Below are 25,159 nucleotides of genomic sequence, written 5' to 3' on the forward strand. Positions count from 1 at the left end.
GAAATGGCATCTTTGCACAAAAATGAGGCTTGGGATCTGGTGGAGTTGTCGGCTGGAAGGAAACCCATTGGCAGCAAATGGGTGTTCAAGAAGAAGACAAATGCAAAAGGAAAGGTGGAGAAATACAAAGCTTGGTTGGTAGCAAAAGGTTATTCCCAGGTGCCAGGAATTGGTTTTGGTGATATTTTTTCTCTTGTTTCCAAGGTAGCTTCTATTAGATTACTTTTATCTGTTCCTGTTGCTTTTGATTTTGAGGTAGAACAGATGGATGTGAAGACAACATTTCTTCATAGGGATCTGGAGGAGGAGATCTACATGAAGCAACTTGAAGGCTTTGCGGTGAAGGGTAAGAAAGAACTAGTATGCAAGTTAAAGAAGTCTTTGTATGGGTCAAAACAGTCACTGAGGATGTGGTATCAGAAATTTGATACATTTATACAGGGACTTGGCTTCGCAGAAGAAAAGAAGATCATTGTGTGTATTTTAAATTAATTGGTGATCATGTTATTTATCTGGTCTTGTATGTGGATAATATGTTGCTAGTTGGAAATGACAAAGAAATTATCCAGGATTTGAAGACCCAATTGTCCTCCAAATTCGACATGAAAGATCTTGGTGCTGCAGACTATATTTTGGCCTTGGAAATTAAAATAGATCGGGCAAAGAGGAAGCTCTGGTTAAACCAAAAGAAGTATGTCGAGACAATATTGTAAAGGTTAAATAGGCAGGATAGTAAATCGATGAAGGTTTGTATTCCTGTAGGTGTAAAGTTCTCTGCTGAACAGTGTCCCAAGACACAAGAAAAGGAAGAGGATATGTCCCATGTTCCATATGCAAGTGCAATTAGTAGCCTGATGTATGTGATGTTTTGTACTAGACCAGACATTGCACATGCAGTGGGAGTATTGAGCAGGTTTATGTCAAAACCAAGGAAGGAGCATTGGATAGCAATGAAGCGTGTTTTCAGGTATTTGCGTGGCACTTGTGATTATAGTTTGTGCTACCAAGGAAGACCAAGATTGGACAGAGTTTTGGATATCTGTGGCTTTGTTGATGCGGACTGGGCTGGAGATCTGGATCAGAGAACATCTACAAGTGGGTATGTATTTAACCTATTTGGAGGTGCAGTTAGTTGGATGAGTAAGAAACAATCTGTAGTGGCACTATCAACTACAAAGGCAGAGTACATGGCAGCCACTCATGCAAGCAAGGAAGTAGTTTGGTTGCAGAGATTATGCTCAAGAATGGGGTTAGTACATGGAGCTATAAGGATAGACTGTGACAGCCAAAGTCCAATTTTCTTGGCAAAGAACCCTGCTTACCATTCAAAGATAAAGCACATTGATGTTCAGTATCACTTTGTGAGGGATATGATAGAAGACAAAAAGGTGTTGCTGGTAAAGGTGGAAACTTTGAAGAATACTGCAGATACATTGACAAAATTTGTGAGCTCCGAGAATTTCTCTTGGTGTAGAGAAACAATGGGCATTGCAGGGCTTGATAAATGACTAATCTCTCTTGTGGCCCCCTGTGGAAATAAAACAACAAGTGGGAGAATGTTGGGTTGTGTTATATTCTTTCCATGACTAGCCCACGTAGTTAACTGGGGGGTTAGAAGTGGGGCAGATCCCCCCTTTCGTTGCACCGACTTTGTAGTGGGAGGAGTCACAAGGTGTTTGAGGGGTGTAGGTAAACCCACTCTATGGGGTCCGGGGCAGCGCCCCGAAAAATTTTGGTTTTGGACCCTATGTTAGGTTGGGTGGACCTACCTATGGTTTTGTGCATGATTTTCGCACATGGTTTTGGATGCGATCGTTTTCGGTCCATGGTTTTGGACGCAATGGTTTTTTGGTCCATGGTATTGGATGCTTCGGAATGTATAAATATGTATTGTAACATTGAAAGGAATATAATGAAAAATCAAGCTAGTAGTCCCAGTTTTGGGATCCAGGGGAAAATCTTTGTGTATATGTGTTTTATGTGTTATGCTCTCACATTGTTTATTTTCTGTGTTTTAGAATTCATATGCAGGTAATTTCTATACAGGGTTAAAACCTACAATTCAAAAATATGACCATATAGCTTGTTGGAGATTCAACAATACCCATATTCAGCACAAAGACTCAAACGCTATACATGTGGTATTCATACATGACATTGACATTGACAATAATGCATATAATGAAAAGTTAATATAGAAGATATTTTTAAAAAAACCCTTGCATACAAGAGGCAAAACTTATTATTCTACAAACATTTTGAGAAACTATAAAGACTTATAGTTTTATAATGAATTTATTTGACATAGCTATCCCCTCTCATATAATTGCCAATGATTTCCATTACAAGAAATGCTTCATCTCTGAAACTGTAGCTCCAGAATGTGGAGATATGTGTCCTAATCAAATATTTATATACAATCACATGTCAAGTTTTTATAAAGTGCACAAAATGATTATCCCAATCTGAAAAGAAAAGTAATTCTAAGGTACTGCAATTCCATTCAAAATGTAACTCCCATTTTAAGAGTAACAAGACTCTGCAAAAGGTAGTGCAATTGGCAGGAAGTGATAATGGAAACCATACCAATAATATTTTTGGAGAACATACCTCCAAAAACCTCCCAACATCTGATGCCCTCCTTGCCACAATGCCTACTAGACACAAACAAATAAGACTTTATGAAAATTTACACATCTAGGATTTCTTAAAGATATTTCACATGCATCCGAACATATCAAAGATGAAAAAATAATCACTAGAATAAAAATATCAAATAACTCTACTAATGGCTATGGGAAAACCTGGAAGCAAAAAAAAAATGTGTTCCCGCAGGAAAAGTGAAATAGTTTAGTTCTAATAAGTGGTGCTTCACAGTATCCTATTAGAGTTGTTCTTAAACAAGTAGGTCACCCAGTATCTCCTTCCTCTACCTCCCTATGGAATTAAGGAAGAAGCTTTTCTGTTATACAGACCAGAAAGAAAAATAGAAAGTAGACCAGAATATGGAGTTTACCTAACAGATCTGAAAGTAAGAAATTTGAAGTAAGTCGGGGTGCAGGTGATCCTTTTTGTAAAATCCAAAGTCTCATCCTAGGTAACAGTTTATCTAGGTCCTGACTGAATGGCCCTCTTCTAGATCTCATCTTTATTTCGTGAAGGGATAGTTCACATTCACACCAGAACATTAATACTATTGTTGTTTTCTGTTTGTCTCTAGTAAGAAAGGAATAAGGATAGTCGATATGCCCATTCTATTTTTTGCCTAAATAAGCACAGTAGTGTAGGTAAGATTAAGGAATTCTTAAATTCATTCATAAGGACCATGTTGGATTGGTATTAAGGATTGATTGGATTAATGAAATCACAAGGAAAGTGACATTATAGATAATCACATTGGTGCCAAGATTGGGGAGGTCATATTTCTTAAGGTCCTTTAGGCAGGGACCGGGAAAGTTTATCCTTTCTAGGAAATATTAGCAAGGAAAACACATTCATAGATGTTCATTGATTGGAAAATTCTTATTATTCGATCTAGAACATCACTACAACCTTGAGAACCAACCAGACAATTCTCCCAACCCTTTTGATGAACAAAATGAAGGATTTTCCACAAAAAATTAACCCATTAAAAGGGCTCAAAAATATCTTGCCATTAGTAGTAATCACCTCACCTTGAAAACGTCCTGTGCTCTTCCACAACCAGAATTGTGCTCTTCCACCACTTGAATTGAGCTGAAAAAGTTGAATATTTTCTGGTGCAAAATAGGTGATAGTTTTATTTGTTTTATATAAGTATGAGTTGGAGACACACTCTAATATGTTATTCTCTGAAATTATATTCAATGAAGTTGTTCTCTTTCATTTTGATAGTAAAAATAAGTGGCAATGATTTTTTTCCTATAGAATTATGAGTTGGGATAATTGTTTAAAAACTAAAGTGCTCTTGTATGCTTCTAATTGTGTTGCTATAAGAAAATTCTTATGAACTCTATTATAAGTGGATTAAGATCCTATTAAATCCTCTCAGTGTTCACTTTTCGCATTAGTAGCTTAAGATTTCTCAACAATTTGGGGAAGTAAATGTGGTAGATGATGTGGGAAAACAATTACTAACTAATTATAAACATATGATACATCAACACAACAATCACACTTCATTTTTAGAATATAGAATAGAACAAACTAACCCTTACCCTTCATAGTATACCATGTGGTGAAGTAAAATTATAAGTGTAGACACGAACGAATTCCTCTAACCCGATAATGGGTCTAGCCACAACAAATACTGATGCGGGAGCATCAACCCAAAAGGAAATTATTGTAAATAATAGACATAGGGGTCATGCATTAGTTTCCTAAATTCCAAGTTACTTAGATATTCTCAAAATAAATAAATAAAACTAGGAGAGCTTTTAGGCATAAAGGAGTGGATGTGGACCTTTAAGTGATAAGGATAGCTTTTCTATTCTAGAACAGAAAAAAAGATGGAATAAAGCTGAAAAGATGCTTTTGCCATATGTATGCATTGCATGAGCTTTTAGTTGAGTGATTTTAGGATTTTTTATCATGCTAAGTTTAATAAATTAGGGAGCCTCAAAGGCATGGAGGAAGTGTGAGGAGAGAGTGTGTGGAGTGAGCAAGGGTTCTCCTTGGGAGCCTTCGGGCAGTTTGTAAAAGGGCCATGGATTTGCATATCTGGCCATGAATATAACTGTTGTGTATGCTTGTTTTATGTAAATATGAGTATGTTGAATTCAGTTATGGATGAACTTGTTTGCGTTAATGAATTCTGAGATATGATACTATGCATGTATCCAATGGTTGATTTAACTGTGGATTGGAAGGCGTGAATGGTCTTTTTATTTCTCCGCTTATTTGACTGTGCATTCTAATTTGAGTTCATTAAAATCAGATGACAATCCTTTGTTTTAACTGAACTGTGGATATCGTTTTCCCACGCATAATAAAATGGGGGTGTTGAATAATGCGATTTCTTTCTTGGTAGTGAGGCGCTCAGTGTTATTATTATGATTCAGGCTTATCCATATATATATACACCAGGACAGAATAAAAGGCGGATGTGTATAGTTGTTACTCCTTGAAGAGCCGCGCCTTTCTATATGGTAACGCCCGGTCCATGACTATCGACGAGGCAGCCTGCGAATGGGCGTAAGTGTTCGGTTGCATAATAAGATTGAGGCGTGGGAATCATTGGAGGGAGCCAGCGTATAGCTAGCGTATAATTCAGAGTGAGCCTTGAGTTTACCAGTGATTAAAACGACATCGACATTTGTTTGTTGCCATCAGCGTAGAGGAATTATGAGTTAAGGATGCAGGAACGGAGTATCCGTCGAATCCATAGAAGACTGATCGACTATTGTTAAAGAAGCAGTTGAATTGCAGAGTATTTGTAAAGAGATTGCAAGTATTTGAGCCATCGGCGAGTTGTATCTGCGTCGATTGGAGGGAGCAGAGGTATGTATGTTTGATTGCCGAGGCTGTGTTGTGCATGCGCTCTAATTACAACCGTGGTTGTCCGAGTTGTTTATTCATCGGTGGAACTGTATTGAGGGGCGGAGATATATATTGACATCAGCATTAAACCAGAACCTTGTCCGGGATAAAATCCAGCCTATAACCATCGTCGAGGTAAAGAACATTCCTCGGGAATATATGATGCTGAGGGTATATATAAGGTAGTATATATATCTTTCTCATGTTGTGTGAACTGCCAGTTCAAGAATTCTTTTAAGAAGTCATGAAGCGCACCGTGTGTCCAACAAACGCATTATGTGTTAAACAAGCATGGTTTAGAAAGCATGAGATTACAACGCCATGAACAAACTTTTATATGCATGGTGATTGGAGGATCCTGTTGGAAGCGGCCTGGGAACGGCCTGGGCTGCATCAGATACATTCTATGGAAGATTTCCTTAGGTTAGAATCAATCAAGAGGGCCTACCTCTTGATCGCTTATCCTGCTTGATGATGTCCTCACTTACTTGCTCCAGCAATCTCTCTCTTCCTTCTTCAAGCTCCTAAAACAAGTAAACAACAACAGCACATGAACATAATAATAGACAAATTGCAATTCAACCTACTTAAAAAGTCAAGAAACATTAAGACATGGATATGTAATATTACAAAACATGTAGGAAATGAATCGATAGTTGCATATATTAATATCAAAGAGAGATTACAACCATTCGTCTTGACGCTGCAATCTTCCTCTGACAAGACCAGGTTCCCACACCCTTCTACTAGCATTCCATGATGGCTTCAAACAACAATAGTTTAAAGGCTCTTCCCTTTAGGCTTCACTCCAAATCAAACACACTTCTCCCTCACACAACTAGATGGCTACAACTAGTAATAGCTTGCTTGTCTAATCCAAAATAGTATACTCACACTCAGCCAAAAACTGTAACTAGCTTGTGCGTGGGAAGAATGGAGGTTTATATAGGAAATATGGATGGGATATGGATCCTCTTGTCATGGGAGAAGGACTTATCCCTTGAGGTAGTTCCATCCTTATAGGGGAAAGGAGCCCAAACTATCATCCTCGACCCCATCTGGCCAAACCATTTACCATACTTCCATTCCGGAGCTTCTAGATCTGGAAGCTTTAGCTCTAATTTAAAAAACTTTCCATAATAGGACCGGTGTGACTGGAACAAAGCTCAGTCACTTCAGTCAGCGCGAGGAGTAGTGCTAATCTCTGCACTTCGGCGTGGGGAAGACAAAGGTCATTAGCATCGGTCTTGTAAACTGGGCAAAACAGAAGTTTCAGGGAAAATGGTGCAAAAGGGAAATGATATGCTCATGACGAGGGACATAATGGGAGTTTCTTCATGAAGGAAAAGCATGTGGGGTTCACTATAGAGGTCCTCCAGGATCAAGGAATAGGGAGTATAGGGACAGTGACAAAATGTTGTGTAACATACCATGAATATGAAATTTCTTAAACCATAACAATCTTTTGTGTTCACATCTGAAATAAGGTTGCCATGTGCCATGGTTAGGATTCAAATTTTGCACCCACATTCTATTTAAGTACAGAATGGGAACTAAATTCTTTGTTTGCATGAACTCTTGTCCAAACACCACCTAATATTCATCCAATAGAATAATTGTGATACTTTTTCTTCTTATCCATTCCCTCAACTTGATTCGAACATCCTTGACCATACCATGACTAGACTCCTCACCACATCCTCTCTCACAAAGTTATGAGTCATGGCACTCCAACTACTTCCACAGTCAAATTGATATTCAGTGCAAATATATCTTCCTACAACAATATACAAAGAAGTTTTGAGTAATGTCAACCAAACTATGGAAAAGGTCTTCCTTTAGCAAGATACATAATATTCAGAGAACTGAGAAAAGTCAACCAAATTGATGGAAGGGTCTTCTATAGACCACTGAATTATGTGCATAAGCATAGAAAATATAACACCAACACTTAGCTTTACTGAGTATAATTTTTTATCATTATCAAAATTTGTGTAAAAATTGTTCTTGCATTGTTTATTGTGCAGACTAGAGGTTTCTAGGAGAACTCAAACTCTAGAGAACATAAATCCAAGGGAATTCTTGCCTAGCTACATCACATTGCTGAATGTTTTCTACTATGAAAGTAAAAGAAATTCCTACAGTCCTAAGAAATGCTCCTTCATAATTTATTTTGTTATATTTACAATATTCATTTGAAATAATTAATAATATTAATCCTCTTATTTTAAGGTCACTTCCTAGCCAAATACCAAATTTTATCACCCTCAAATAAATTAAAATCCCAACACCAAGAATTGCATGCTTTAGACTGGCCTAAAGCTTCTAGATTCAATTTGTGACTAAAGTTTTTGCTAGCCATGTTATATTTTTAAGGCCCCATCCTCCATGTTCTTTAGCAATGGTTGTATAATTCCAAGCAGTGAGAGAAGACGTTTTTCTTTCTTCTTGTTGTCACTAATTTGGTTTATTACATCTATTTGTTTTAAGGTGATTCAGTGCACTGTTTCATACAGCTGTTACAAATAGGAAGTGTTGATGGCTTCCCCATCCCACCTGCAATGCTTATCAATAAAATTTTGTGATTCTTGTTGGCAAGACTAGTTGAGTTTAACTCTTTCACTATTTTCGTAGATATGAAAGGTTTGATAGGGAAAACTCAAGTATAAAGTCAAGCCCATCCATGGAGAAATTTCCTACATGCGCCAATTACTAAATGAGTAGCATTACCTATATTTGTCACATAATTACAAAGAGACCCAAATGAAGGTAAGAAAACCCACATTTTGATTCTAATTTACACGATTGCATTATCGGGAATATGTTAACTAAGATACTTGCATTATACCATCACGTTAAGGCGAGTCTCCATTGCAAGGAAAAACTAGCTTGGTTACACAAGTGATTGTAAAGAGGACAATTTGGCAATCCACACCATCTATTCTCCAAAAGATCATACATGAAAATTACAAGAGAGTAGTTTCTGTAAAAGAAAATCTTGCCTCGAAGACCAACATTGAAAAAGTGATTATGATTACCATGACTGAATTTACTGAAGAGATGATCAAGCATACTGCACACTTTCTGCCATTACTTGACAGACTCATTGAGCTCCCATATACTAATCTTCTTCAAAACTCCAAGCTCCTTGATACCCCCAACAAGAATCAAGGACCCCTCGTGCTCCAGTATATGCGGGCAAACCATAGGGGGCATGATAACCTCAACCAAATCACAAGTTCCAACATCAACATCAAAGGCCAACAAGTGATCAGGACGATGGGTGAGGTAGAACAAAAATCCATCTAAATGAGCAACATTCCCCAACATGGAAAAACTCCCTTCAAAACTACCACAAATGTTCCATGAATCACTCCTAGAATCATACACTTATGAAGAAATCCCATCAACAATACTTTTAACCAAAATTTGATACTCATTGTCTCTCTCTAGATACACCACCATTGCTACCACATAGGGAGACTTCATAGGTAACATGGGAGGAAAAATCCTATGGGTTTTGGTGAATAAATTATAGACAACAAGGGACCCCTTTCTGTTCTCTGCTACCAACAGACCCCCACCTAATACTATAGGCTTACGAAGCCTTGAACATGTTATAGAACAAGGGCATGAATATAACATGTAGGACATGGGAATAACAACCCACTTGTCATCTGTAGGATTATAGGCAGCAACAACATTTCTATTACAATTTTCTGCAAACAGAATGAATAAAAGGTCTTGCGGGGGTAGCCTATTGTAGGCCATCATAAATGAATCCGACTACACACCATTGGATTCCAGGTTGTGCAAACTCTCAACATCCTAAACATGTTTGAAATCAACAATATAGCTAAGATATTCTCCCACAAATGATATGGAATATCAGTTGCATGCAGTCCCTGTATTTCGCTCTACTCCTTCACGACAAGAACCAATCTAAAAAGAAACAAAAAATCCTCTTGTTCCCTTAAAAACTTCGCAAGTCATAATTTCAAGGTCGTTTCCCAAGATTATCAATTCATAATTATCCTTGTTTGAAGAATCGAGATAATAATTTTTACAATTATATCCAAGTCTATAATACTGTGCATCTGTACACAACCATTGATGGATTATCAAATGCCATTTTTTATTCTCTTGGTCAGTAAACCATGCATTTTTATTCAATTTCAATAATTATCTTAATATATATTTCATAGTATTCTTGTTGACTAGTTAGTTACCATGTTGTTTGGTCAAATTGGGAATTTCCCATCCTCAAAATGTCCCACTGCAACTGATTTATGTTTGTATTCTAAAAAAAAAATCATGAAAATATTGCTTTCATCTAGATTTTGAAAGAAGATTTTGTAGACAATGTGAGACTAAACATATTAAAAAATATGACCATATAGCTTGTTAGAAATTCAACAATACCCATATTCAACGCATGGACTCAAAGAAATTACATGTGGGACTCCCACTGGTGAAAAATAAAATGATTGATTTCAAGTACATTTACAGTAGCTTTTGATTAGATGACACTGAAATTATACCACAATACACAACATTCCCACTTCCGTCCCCATATTTTTATTTCAATTTTGTTTGTGAATTATAATGTCTTACATCAAATAAGTACCCTCGTTATATACATAGAATATATTTTTTAAATCCATTGCATACAAGGGGCCAAAATTATTATTCTATAGACAATTTCATAAACTATCAAGGCTTATAGTTTTATAATGAATCAATTTATCATAGCTATCCCCTCTCATATAATTGCCAATGATTTTCATTACAATAAATGCTTCATCTTTGAAACTGTAACTCCATAATTTGGAGATATGTATTGGTTGTAAAGAAGCTCATTGAATTCCTATGGACACTCAAATACTAGGCAAGTCAATGTGGAAACAATCTTCTTGGATGATTTTCTCATGAATCTATACACCATCTCAAAATGAGTAAACCACCAAATTTCTCAAGGTCATGATAATCACTTGTTTCACATTTGCTCACTTACATTCCCATGATAGCTTATTGCAAAAAAAAAAAACTAGGCTTTAATAAACAATACGAACATCGCAACTACTAAATATATCCTAATCATAGATTTATATAAAATTACATGTCAAGATGCTCTAAGATGCACAAAACAATTCTCCCATTCTTAAAATCAAATCAATTCTAGGGTACTGTAATTCCATTCAAACTGCAACTCTGATTTTAAGAGTAACAAGACTTTGCAAAAGGTAGTGAAATTGACAGGAAGTGATCACCGATAATGGAAACCATCCCAATAATATTTTTGTAGAACATACCTCCAAAAGCATCCCAACATATGATTTCCTCCTTGCCACAATGCCTGCTATACACAAACAAATAAAACTTTACGAAAATGTACACATCTAAGATTTCTAAAAAATATTTGTGCATGCAGCGAAACATATCAAAGATGAAAAAATAATCACTAGAAGACAAATACCAAATAGATCTACCAATGGCTATGGTAAAACCTGAAAGCACAAAAAAAAGGTGTTCCCATAGGAAATGTGAAATAGATCAGTTCTAATAAGTGGTGCTTCACAGTATCCTATTGGAGATGTGCTTAAATAAGGGAGGTCACCCAATATCTCCTTCCTCTACCTTGCTATGGAATTAAGGAAGAATATTCTCCATCATATAAACCAGAAAGAAAAATAGAAAGTGAACCAAAATATGGACTTCACCTAATGGATATAAAAGTAAGAAATTCAATGTAAGATAGGGTGCAAGTGATCCTTTTCGCAAAACCCAAAGTCTCATCCTAGGTAACGGTTTATCTAGGTCCTGATTAAATGGCCCTCTCCTAGATCTCATCCTGCTTTCATGAAGGGGCTCTTTGATCCAGAGCATGACTCAAACCCTGAGAACCAACCAAAAAATTCATCTAGCCCTTTTGATGAACAAAATGAAGGATTTTCCACACAAAAAATTAACACAGTACAAGGGCTCAAAAATACCTTGCCAGTAGTAGTAACCACCTTGCCTCGAAAAAGAGCGAATTAGAAAAATGAAACACCCACACTATAGACTTCACACAACCGCGTTGTAGAATTTACATACACACAACTTAAACTCCCACAACTCAACAATGGAGACTGTCTAATTTACATAGGTGAATCCCCTGAATTCAACCCTACCCTTGATTTCCTAGAATGATAGAGGGCGATTGCAACCAAATATGACCAACAAACTAGGAAATCGACACAATTGCAACCAAATCCAACCTCCAAACTAGGAAATCGGGGCGATTTCAAGCAAATCCAACCTCCAAACCAGGTGAATCAACCCTTTGGACTATTTATCTGCCTTATTTTTTTATGGCTAAAATATAATAATTATTTATTTTTTAAATAAATTTTGGGCTAACTATACAAAATTGGTGTAATATAAAAAATTCACCCATCCAAATATAAAACCCCTTAAATTTCACCCTTGGGCTAAGATTCACCCCTAAGATTTTCTATTGATCTGACTGTTGGGTGCAGAACAAAGATAATGCAATGATTTTCTAATAGATAGGGCCAAAAGTGCTTTACTGCATTTTATATTGCATAATCTTGTTTATCCATGATGGGGTAGTTGAGTTCGGATCCCTGCAAACTTGCGTTCATGAAAGAGATAGGTTGCTTGTTGTACAAATCACCCTTTTGGGTGAGTACAATGGCGAGAGAAGTGTCAGAAGCAAAGGTGTAGAGAAAAATATATTTATTGATGTCTGGGTTGTACAAGAGTGCTTTTACGATAACCTATTTAATATGGGTAAACACATCATTTTCCCTTTTATCCATTTATAAATTGCATCCTTCTTCACCATATCATGTATTGGATTAACAATCTGAGCGTAGTCAGAGATGAACTTATGGAGGAAATTGATTTTCCCCAAGAAGGACTGCATGGCCTTTTTGTCACTAGGGAGGGAATATGCATGATTTATTTTACCCTTTCTGAGTCTACCTTAGTCCCACTTTTGGCAATAAAATGGCCCAAGAGATTACCCTCGGACACTGCGAAGATAATTTTCTTGGGATTTAAAGATATATTGTACTTGTGACATCGTTTGAATTTTTTCTTTAAGTGGCGTATATGGGCTGACCTCTATTTGGAAAATAATGTTAAGTCATGAAAATAGACAACTACGCTCCATTCAATTAGCCCACCAAAGGTGATGTTCATAGAACATTTAAATGTTGCACCAGCATTGATTATTCCAAATAGAATTCGCCTGAATGCGAATGTGCCCCACTTCATGCAAAAGGTGGTCTTAAGTCTGCCAGGCTCTAAAACTAGAACCTGGTTGTATCCTGAGTAACCATCTAGCAAAGAAAACATTTATGGCCCTGATACTGTTTATAGTATTTGTTCCATGGATGGCACAGGGTAGTTGTCCTTGTCCGAGGTGCGATTGAGAGTTTGAAAATCGACACATAAGCAGATTCCCCTAGACTTCTTTCTTACTGGAACCACATTTGACACCCAAGTTAATTGTCACACTTTGTATATGATTCGGGTATCCAATAGTTTCCTTAACTCTTTCTAAATAAGAGGCTCAAGTGTTGGATGTAATTTTCTCAACTTTTGTTGAAATTGCTTGGCCCCTTCTTTTATTGGTATCACATGCTGGATGATTCATGTGTCATATGTTTTAAGCTCATCATACATCCACATGAACACATCTCAGTACTATTTGAATAAGCGGATAAAGGCTTTCCACTCTTGTAGTGTATAACAAGTACAAATATTGATTTACTTCAGATATTTTTTGTTCCCAAGTTAATATGCTCATGCGATAGCATGTAAATGTGGGTTTTAGCATTAACAGGTCCCCAGAAGCAATTCTACAATTTATACAATTTTTCCAATGATACCACACCCTTTGGGATGAGATTTCCTTTACTTGCACTAGCTACATCTTGCAATGCTTTTTTTTGTTATTCCTCATTGATCATTGCATCTTTGAACAAATCAGCATTTTCCATGAAGCACAGTATTTGTTGTTCATCATTAAAAACATATAAATTAGTGATATTATCAGGGAATTATGGCTTATAAATAATTTCAATCAGAAAATTGTCCCTCAACGGTGACAACCTAGCAATGGCATTTTCTAATGCATCCATAGTTGCGTTACACATTCTTCGAACAAAAATTATATTAAAAGTTTGGAAATGTGAAATCATACACCATAGCTCTTGTTGATAGCTTCTAATATGAGGTGACGCATAATGTATGGTATTGCGTACCTATTGCACCACAATTTTTGAGTCACCTACTACTTTAATGATGGCAATGTTGAGGTTAATGGCTCGCTGTAAGCCCAATTTGAGTACTTCATATTCTACAATGTTGTTCGTGCACGCAAATTCCAAGCGGCTATATATTAAATGCCTTCTTTGTAGCAAGTCTATTAAAATGAAACTAGCTCCAGAGCCCTCCTATGTTTTTGAACCATCAAAGTACAAAGTACACATATCATATGTACAAGGACTGGGAACTACACTAGTTGGGTTTTCAAGTAGCAATTGTCGAAAATAAGTTTTGTGAAAGCCACCAGTTCATTCTGTCCATTCAAGGGAGTGACAATATATTTCATGTATCTTTTTGAATTCACTCAGATCTAATTATTTTTACCCTTATACAGAAGCCATAAATGTGACCATTCCATAGAAAAGTATCAGTGTATCTTTCTAGACCAGCATCTGCTCAACAACACTCCATATGCTTCTGGAATGTCCACAATCACTATGCTGATACATTGGTGGACTCGATCATCAGATGATAAATGGATGATCACATAACTGAGTTCACCAATTTCATGGACGTTAGTTTTGTCCAACTGAATATTCTGTGCATATGTTTTGTCCCATTTTGCATTGATTTTCTTGGTGATAGATAATGACATTACGTTCACCGATGCACTAGAATCAACCAAGAAATTGTGTACATTGAAATTAAATATTTAAAGTTAGCAGAAAAGGGGAGTAGAGTGTATTTGCATCCATTGTTAAAGTTTTAAGTACAGATTCGAGGGAACCAGAATACATACCAGATCCCTTGTTTGAAGAAGTATCATTACTTACGATGGATTGCACATGTGCACGTAAGAGGATGTCTCACTGGCTTGTGATATTTGTTAATTCAAACACTAAAATGTTCGTAAAAACCTTCTTCATGTAATCAACTATGTTGTAATCTACAACGGGGAGGACTATCAAAGTGTCTGGGGATTTAAATTGGTTTGTGACTTCTAGAATGTTGGTCTTATTCTTATCACTTATGGAAGCATTTTTCGTTGTAGCTAGGTTAGCAGACTTGGTCTAAGTGTTCTGTGTCAAGCTGACGAGTCGAATGGTATTTCTTAACAATTTTTTTTAATTTTCTGCTTCATCAACTCTGGTGCAGTAGTTGGCCCTTGGCTTCTCAAATTGTACAGGTTGGTCTACTTCTAGGTTAGGCCATCATTCGAAGGTTGTTTATGGGCAGTAATCTTTTGGGTTGTGAGTATGCAACTGAACATGTTTACTACATGCCCCACACTCGGTGTCTCTTCAGTTACAATAGCTTTTGGATTTTCTTCTACAGGCTCAATCTGCTCCTCAGCCATTATCGCATCAACAAGATGCATAACAATAATTCTCATGGACTAATTCCACTGTGGGCACGTTTTCTCAGAATGATATTCCTGATGATACAAATAGTATTGATTTGTGCCCATGTTTTCAGAATTCAATACAACTTTGGAGCTCTACGCAGACTTAGCAGGTTGATTACTTCTACTGCTGGAAGTTGTAGCTCTTCTAAATAGGTTCAACCTAGGAGGCTTGTTACTCATGATGGTCTTGTTTGAACTTTGCTTCAATTCTGCCAATGCATTTGATAGAGTATTGATGGTATAATTCAAGCTTTCAAGATCAATATATTCTTTCTCTTTGGCCTCACTCACAAAGTTCTGAGACCTTTTTCCCATGTACTTGGAGTCTTTAGTTGGTTCATCATCTGAAATTACTCCAATCGCATTCAAGTACTTTCAACCATGCTTTCCTCTTCATAACTTTTGGTTAGTGTTTATTTTGAAGTTCTCTTTACAAACTGTGAAATGCTAGTTGGCAAGGTAGAAGTGTAATAATCGATGGTGATAGAGTCATGAGGTTTAGTGTTTTCTGAGAACTTGTTCAAAATGTTGTTAAGCCTCTAATTAAAATCTTTCACTTTTTCCTTTTTCTCCATCTGGAGACTTCCCATCTCTTTCAATAGCATGGCAGGGGTCTTGTCTACAGAAAATTTCTCAAGGAAACTTTTCTTAAACCCCCTCCAGTTCTGGATGGAACTTGGAGGAATACTATGATATCACATAGCTACTCTACCTTCTAAGGTACATGGAAACAGCCTACGTGAAACATCATCATAGCATACCTCAAGTGTCTGCAGATGTACGTAGAATTTGTCTAGATGGTCCTCTACCTTTACTTCTTTTTCAGGGTCACACTTTGTTAGGATATTTTTGGGATGCCTTAGCATCTTGTGTGACACACCTAGCAGTGCAAGTGGGTGTTGAGACATCCAATCCAAATCTTGGTCTGCCATATCATCTTTGTTGTCTTCCCCTTATTCTTCAAAGTATGATTGGTCTTCTTCTTCTTCTTCTTATCTGCCCAACAGATGGGAAGTATCATCTAAGAGCACTTTGTTATCACCATCACCAATGTTGAAGGCTGTAGGTTGTTCTAGATTTTATGTGTTTTCTTCAGAGTCTACTAACTCTTCTAGGGTGGGCAGAACCAACTCTTAACCTGTTGAAACCACTATCCCAGTAGGGGTGGTTTGGTTCTTCTTCAGAAAATATGTAAGAGTTTTTATTCTAGGTATCAATCCAATAGCTCTCGAAAAATTTTTGGTAATGGGGAAGATGACCCGGAGTTGTTCGTATGTAAGTTCATAAGGTTGTGAAGTCTCAGGCTAAGAATAGTTTCCAAATTCAGGAACATGCACAAGGGAGTTGCTAGGAATATTATTGCCTTGACCAGAGTGTTAGCACTTCGTAATTCCTCCAGGCTGAGGAGAGGAACCCAGAGGTAACCACAAACCTCTTTTGGTCAAATTACTGGTCTTATTCAACCTGAGGGGACTCCCTGATTGAGGAAACTCAGAGATACAACTTATGAAAATGATCTTTGACAAAGACCAGTTCTGAAAATGTTTAAATGTTTGGTATGGGGGTAGTAGAGGATTCTAGGAAAACTGGTGTAAGGTGATCATAACCTTCCTGGTACAACATGTTGATGTATCTCCAACCAATTTCATGTACAGAGGCTCAATTAATATGGCTTTCGGATTAAAAGACAAATTGTAGTATAGTGAAAATGGGGATATCAAGGCATTCATCAAAAATAGCAGAACAACTAACAGTTTATTACTGCAACTTAGATAAATGACTATCAAGAAGAAAACACAAAATTGTCAAAGGCATACATATTCCATTTTCAAATTGAAATATTTGGGACAAATAGACATGAGCATATAAAATGAATTCAAGTGTAACTATTCCATACACCTTCAAATCAGTTTAACAAGATAACACAACAAGGATAATATATAACTAAGAAGAAACAAAATCTGAAACATCCATACCATAAGTATCTCTGTAAATCCACTGGAATCTCTTCAAAATTTAAGCACATGTATTAACACAGATCAAAACAACAAACTGCAATATTTTCCCCAGCAATAATGAAACCATCAACAATATTTTCATATCATATTCACTGGTTTAAATAGGCATACAATAGCAAATCCAAAGTGTCTATATGCATTGCATCATTGATCCAACCAAGGATCGAATCAAAGTAAAAAGAGGAAATATTTTTGTTGTTTTAAAGTATTTTTCCTCCAATGATAAAAAATAAAAAACATAAATCATGTTGGCATTATGATACAGATGTTGTCCTTGATGGCAACTCACTCAGATAAAAGTTCACAGTGCAGTAGGTCAACAGCAAAGGATTACAGATCAGACTCCAAAGAATGAAGAAAGAGAGGTATACGCTGGTTCACTTTGTCCAAGGCACATATACACACGGTTTAATAGAACAAAAGTAGCGTATAACGTATACACGCACTTTCACAGGAGGAAAAGCGCATACATGTTGGAAAACCAAGTTTTTGGTCCAAGGTATTTGATCCAAGGTATTTTGGTCCAAGGTAATTGGTCCGAGGCATTTGGTCCAAGGTATTGACCCTAGGTATTGGGTCCAAGGTATTGGTCCTAAGTGGTTTTGGTCCAAGGTATTGAGAAAGGCCTAAGAGTATATAAGGAGGAGAAGATCATTAGGCCAAGGTGTGAAAGCAATGAGATTCTAAGGAATACTTCTATTTGAAGTATATATATATATTATGTTGTTGGGTTATGTTTGGGATTGGATCTGAAATTTCCATGTGCACCTTGAGTTCAACATTGGATTAGGAATCATGAGACTTGAAATGACTTATTCTTGAATGATCTGATATTGGTTGAGACTAGATCTGATGTTGTGTGCCTGATCTACTTGTTATCTATCATGATTTGGGCTTGTTTGAAATCTAAAATTGCAGCGAAGTTCTGATTCAAAATTTGTAGATCTGTACGCAGGTTCATCTCAGCCAAAGCCTGTGTACACGCAAGTTCGACTCTTTCAAGTAGCATATATAAAAAGTAAAGCTTCTGTTCAGATCTAACTGATCTATCTGATCAAATTATGTTTTTTTACTGTTGTCTGTCAATTAAGTCCTCTTAGGTCTAAACGTAGAACTGTTGTATAAGGAAATTGAGTCTGATTGATTGATTGATTGAGAAGGAAGGGTGATCCTTGCTACTATCTATTTTGAACTCTGTAATATGACAATAGACCTTCAGAATGTCACTGATTGGTATAGTCTGTGGTTCTTAAGTTTATGATTTAGTATCTTTAGAGATATACGCAGGTTGGGTTAAAGGAAGTAGTGTATACACACAGGTTAGGTTCAACCAAGTAGCGTATACACTCTAATGCATGATTTTTGAGGTTACAGCTGGTTTTGGATGATGATGCAAGGTTCTGGGTTCAACATAGTGTTCTGGTGTCAGTGATCTAGTTGTTCAGATTAACTGAATATTGGTTGATGCAGTTTAAGTTTAAAAGGCTTTGTTGGATCCAGTGTGAAAATTTGATGAAATGTGGCCTTCAGCTTGTGGTGTTGTGATCCAAGAGTATCTAGTCTAAAAATTCATGAAATGTGGTCCCTGGTGGAAGATTGGAGTTTTCTGTAGGCTGGCACCTACGTAGTAGTAAACATATTGGCAAGTACAAGAGCTAGGGGGTTGTAGCTCCCTTCTAGTAGAAGCTGGAAAATGAGAGAAGGTTGCAACCTTCTGCAGGTAGAAGCTTGCGTACTGGTATGAGTCTGCACCAGTATAAGATTGTAAACAGATTTTGTTATTATTAAAAGAAGACAGAGATGACAACAGCGGGTGGTTTTTACCCACATTGGGTTTCCACCTTAAATCTTGGTGTTCATGTGTGTTGCTTATGTGTGATGCTTTATTCTGCTTTCACTGCACTGTCTAATAAATCTCTGATATACTAGTTTAAACTTAACACATGATAAATTGTCTAAATCACAAGTTCTCTACATATGTGCTAGTTTCATTAAACACAGTCACGTGTACACGCTAGTTCACTTCACTAAAGTAGTGTATATAAATCTGTTTGGGAAATAAAATTTTTGATCTGATAATACATATTCATCCCCCCATCTCAGTATTCTTTCCAACAATTGGTATCAGAGTAGGTCCTTCAGAAGAAGCTTGATCACTTGAAAGGAGATCCATTAACATGAATAATCAAGAAAGCATGGGATCCATCAAACCACCAATATTCGATGGGAGAAACTTTTTTTATTGGAAAATAAGAACCACAACCTATCTACAATCGCTTGGAATGGATGTTTGGGAAATTTTGGAAGGAGGATATACATTTCCAATAGAAATTCCTATAGATATGGTAGGTAAAAAGCAATATGAAATCAATGCCAAAGATGTCAATACTTTATTGGGAAGCCTGTCACAATCAGAGTTTGTCAAAGTCATGTAGCTCAAATTAGCCAGAGAAATATGGGACAAAATCGTTCTGAGCTACGAAGGAGACTCTCAGGTAAAACGTGCTAAACTTCAAACTCTCATAGTTCAGTATGAAACTCTTAAGATGCATAGTGATGAAAGCATAGCTAGTTACTTCCTACATATAGATGAGGTTGTCAATTGTATGAGGAATCTGGGTGAAGAAATTAAGGAAGTTACCGTAGTTGAGAAAGTTTTGAGATCCTTGTCTGCTAAATTTGAATCCAAAGTGTCTACCGTAGAAGAAAAACAGGATCTACAAAATATCACTATGACGCAGCTTCACGAAATCTTAACTGCCTTTGAGATGAGAAAAGGAGGACCATCAGATATGAGAGAAGCCGCATTCAAAGCTTCACCAAAAGGAAAGGAAGAACAAAATGAATCAGGACATATTTCAGAAGAAGAAGATGAGGTAAACTTTGTCAAAAAGCTTCAACAGGGTTCTGGAAGATTTATAGGTAAGTTACCCTTCAAATGCTTTTCTTGTGGCAGATTCGGTCATTATGCTGCCAGATGTCCTCATAAAGATAAATTTGAAAAAGGAAAGGAATACGCAAAAGGGAATAGAAAACAAGTTGTGAATAAAATGAGTTACTATACTCATGAAGACAGTGATGGTTTATCTAATAGTGATGAAGATGAAACTGGACAAGATTACAAACATCTAATGGCTTATGACAATGATAATTTTTGGGATACTTTAGAAGAGGAAGACCTTCATGAAGAAATATATAAACTCAAAATCTTTTTAGAAGAAAATAATATGATTATAGATACCTTGACATACCAACTTGCTAGAAAAGAAAAACACAATGAAAAACTAGAATGTGAAATTATGGGTCTAAGAAAGGATCTTGAGAAAACAAAATCTCTCGATCTTAGATTTGCTAAAGGATCAGAAACTTTAAATGAAATTATCAATGTTCAGTGTTCTCCTCTGATAAAGACAGGTCTTGGATATACTGAAGAAGTATCTCAATCACAGAAGCCGTCAACCTCCACCAAAAGCTATCTTGATACAGCAAAGACCAGTGAACAGTATGACAATCGTCAGCAAAGGCATAAAGCAGATCACCAAGTAAATCAGACTCAATTTACTACAAGGATGAATAGAAGCCACAACCAACCTCAGGTAAATCATACTCAATTTGCTCCAAAGATGAATATCAATAGAAATAAAATCACCAGGTCAATATATTTGATAGTCACAGGAACTTCTTTAATGGGAAATGTTTTTCATGTCATAATTTTGGACACAAAGCTACTCAATGTGTTACTTACAAAACCATCATGACTAGAGAAGCACAAAATCAAAGGAATGTAACAGGGATCAAGAAAAGTTCCTATAATAACTTTTCTCTTCTTGAAAATGAAATAGAATGCTCAATCTGTAACAAATTTGGTCATGAAGAATCTGAATGCAGGAGCAAACTTTGGCAAACATCTCAAAAATAGAAAACTCCATTAAATCCCAAGATATGGAGAAGGAAAGAATCTCAAACAGAAAGATGTGGTATAGCCTTGTATGCAGAAGGGCAAGAAAATCAGTGGTACATCGACAGTGGATTCTCAAAACACATGACAGGTGACAAAGAAAAACTTCACTCATATAATGCCTTAGAAAAGGAAAAGAATGTCTCATCTGGAAATGACACTCTTGCTATCATAAATGGTAAAGGCTTTGTTTTCTTGAAATAAAAGGTTAAAGCTGTAAATGTTATGTATGTAGACGGTTTAAAGCATAACCTATTGAGTGTTAGTCAAATGTGTGATCAAGGAAGTGAAGTGGTGTTTCGATCATATGGATGTGTGGTTCATGAGCTTAATACAAGAGAGACCATGATCAAAGGTACAAAAACTCCAAACAACTTATGCATACTCAAGGGAGGACAACAACAGTGATATTGAACCAAAAATGATGAAAATTGGTTGTGGCATAGAAGATTGGGACATTTAATCTTTTCTCAAATAAGAAAATCATGAAAATTCAAGGTTGTTCGTGATCTTCCAAATATCAACATCCCAAAAAATACAATATGAAAACCATGTCAAATTAGCAAGAAAACCAGATTTCACTTCATGGAAAAGGAAGGGTTAGCTAGTAAGCCTCTTGAACATGTCCATACTGATTTATGTGGACCATCAAGGAAAAGGTCACCTCGTGGAGAAGAATACTTTATTTTGTTCATTGATGATTTTTCTAGAATGTGTTGGATTGATCTTCTAAAGCATAAAGATGAAGCTTTTGAAAAGTTCCAAGCCTTCAAAGCTTTGGTTGAAAATGAATCAGATGAAAAAATCAAATGCCTCAGATCTGATCGAGGAGGGGAATTTACCTCGGATGAATTCTTTGACTTTTGTGAACAACATGGAATAAAAATGTAGCTCTCCACTGCAAGGAATCCTCAGCACAATGGTGTGGTTGAAAGAATGAACAAAATAGTTCAACAAATGGATCGAGCTATGCTAGATGAATCTGGAACTCCTGCAACCTTCTGGGGTGAAGCTGCATTCGCTGTCGTAACTATTCTCAACCAAGCAAATGTTCAGGTAAACAACACTCAAACTCCACATGAACTTTGGTATGGTAAGACTCCTACTGTGAAATACTTTAAGGTTTTTGGAAGCAAATGTTATATCAAAAGGACTGATGAAAAACTTGGTAAGTTTGAACCCAGAGCAGATGAAGGTATTCTTCTTGGTTATTCTTCCAAAAGTAGAGGATATAAATGTCATAATAAAAGACTTGGAAAAATTGTTGAAAGAATTGATGTTGTAGTTGATGAAGCATGCAAAAAACCAAAACAGATAAAATCAACATAAGATTATGACAATGAAGAAAGTGGGGATTATTTTCCCACATCAAATCAAAATCATATTGAAGAAGAAACCAATGAAGCACCAGAAGAAGAGTTAATGGTAGAAGAAAAGACTCCATCCAGATATGTTCAAAAAAATCATCCAGAAACTCAAATTTTAGGGGAAAAAGAGGCAAGTGTATAGACAAGAAGAACTATTACAGGGACCTCAAGCTATCTAGCATTACTATCCTCCACTGAACCTCAAAATGTAAAAGAAGCATGCAAAGATGAATGTTGGGTCAAGGCCATGGATGAAGAACTTGAGAAAATTGAAAAAAATGATACTTGGGAATTAGTTCCTAGACCTCATGATAAAAATATTATAGGAACTAAATGGATATTCAAAAACAAGTTGAATGAAAATGGAGAAGTCATTAGAAACAAGGCAAAACTTGTTTGTAAAGGGTATGATAAAAAAGAAGGTATATATTTTGAAGAAACCTTTCTGCTTGTTTCCAGACTTGAAGTCATAAGGATGTTTCTTGCTCTTTCTAGCTTTCAGAAATACAAATTATACCAAATGGATGTAAAATCAGCGTTCTTGAATGGAGATTTAGAAGAAGAAGTTTATATTGAGTAGCCAGAAGGATTCATTCTTGGAAATGATGCAAAACTTGTATGCAGACTCAAAAAGGCCCTCTATGGCCTGAAACAGGCTCCAAGGGCCTAGTATTACCGCCTTGAAAAATATCTACACCAACAAGGTTTTACAAAAGTTTTAGCAAATAGCAATCTATATACAAAGATTGAAACTGATAAATTGCTATTTATTATTATTTATGTTGATGATATCATTTTTGGTAGCAATGAAGAATCCATGAGTCAGAATATTTCTTCAGTAATGCAGCAAGAATTTGAAATTTCCTTGCTTGGTGAACTTACCTATTTTCTTGGTCTACAAGTTCAACAAAATAAAGATGGTATTTTTCTTTCACAAACCAAATATATAGAATAGATGTTGAAAAGGTACGGAATGGAAGATTCTAAACCTATATGTACCCCAACGGTAACAGGATGCAGTCTCAGCTCAAATGATGAATCAGCAGCAATACATCAACCAACTTACAGATCCATGATTGGTAGTCTGCTTTATCTAACAGGTACCCGTCTTGACATCATGCATGCAGTAGGAATAGTTGGAAGATTCCAAGCAAACCCAAAGGAATCACACCTTCAGGCAGTCAAAATAATTTTCAAATATCTTCAAGGAACTCAGGACTTTGGTTTATGGTATCCTAGAGATGCAGATCTTACTCTTCATGCATATACAAATGCAGATTGGGCAAGAAGTGTTGATGACAGAAAAAGAACTAGTGGTGGTGCATTCTATATGGGTTCCAGGTTAGTGTCTTGGTTCAGCAAGAAACAAAGTTCAAATTCTTTATCTATAGCTGAAGCAGAATATGTGGCTACTGCATCTTGTTGCACACAACTACTTTATATGATGCAAACCTTGCAAGACATTCAGATCACATACACTCCACCCATCTCCATTCTATGTGATAATACGAGTGCCATCAATATTTCAAAGAATCCATTCATGCACTCCAATACCAAGCACATACCCATCAAATACCATTTTCTATGTGAACAAGTGCTTGAACAAAAGGTCAAATTGGAGTATGTTCCCTCCAAAGAATAGGTTGTTGATATATTCACTAAACCACTACCCAGAGAAACATTTGAATATCTTAGACAAAAGTTGGAAGTATTTGCTGCATCATCCTACTGTTAAATCTAATTTTTCAGAGAAAGGTTATTATATGCATGTTTCATGAAGTATAGTTGCATACACACGTGAGTTTTTGTGGGTCAAGGAGTGTATATGTTTTTCAGACAAGAAAAACAGTGGGGCGGGCTCTAATATGGGTGCTATGTCTAATGTTGATGATTATAGTCTATTGATATGCTCTATTCATTAATTTTTATCTAACTGACAAAGATGCCTTGATCATTGACTTGTTAACAAAGCATAGGTAGCACAGGTTTAAGGGGAGCATTAGCCTTCACTCACATTCTGCATTGTTGGCATTATGATTACTGAGTCCAGCTATGGCTTCAGATATTTATACCTTTTGTTGCTTAAGTCATGTAAAAGTCTAGGGTGTGATATGTCTTCTCATACATTTGAATGAGTCCTATTGGACAAATGATGTAATTTGTATCCCCACTTGGTTGGTTGGATGAGTCAAATTTGGTATATCCCCACTTGGTTGGGAGATGGATGTATGTATGAGTCATTGGTGATAGGAAGGTCATACTCACATAGTTGAGTTATACAGTCATGTTATTCTTTTGGAGAATATTTTTGCAGACTCTACTTGTGCTCAGGGGGAGCATAGACAGTTTCACTGCATCTCAACATGTACAGAGGGGAGCTCAATCAGACAATTCAGCATATACTCAGGGGTAGCATGAACAACATAGGGGAGATAATATCTTGGTCCGCCCTTTGCCCTTGATGTCAAAGGGGGAGAGTGTCTTGGTGTTGTTGTTGCCATCAAGTCCAAAGGGGGAGATTGTTGGCATTATGATACAGGTGTTGTCCTTGATGGAAACTCACTCAGATAAAAGTTCACAATGCAGCGTCAATAGCAAAGGATTACAGATCAGA

At 36.5% G+C, this 25,159-nt stretch overlaps 1 pseudogene; it reads right to left on the minus strand.

Annotated features, from left to right (window-relative positions):
• The window catches only part of LOC149168758 (F-box/kelch-repeat protein At5g43190-like), a 114,209-nt pseudogene that overhangs the window by 4,326 nt on the left and 84,724 nt on the right, over positions 1-25,159 (minus strand).

The sequence above is a fragment of the Pinus tabuliformis genome, chromosome 4_2, assembly GCF_031772625.1.
Source record: "Pinus tabuliformis cultivar Carrire ecotype Pingquan chromosome 4_2, CPIR1, whole genome shotgun sequence".
Classification (NCBI taxonomy): Eukaryota; Viridiplantae; Streptophyta; class Pinopsida; order Pinales; family Pinaceae; genus Pinus; species Pinus tabuliformis.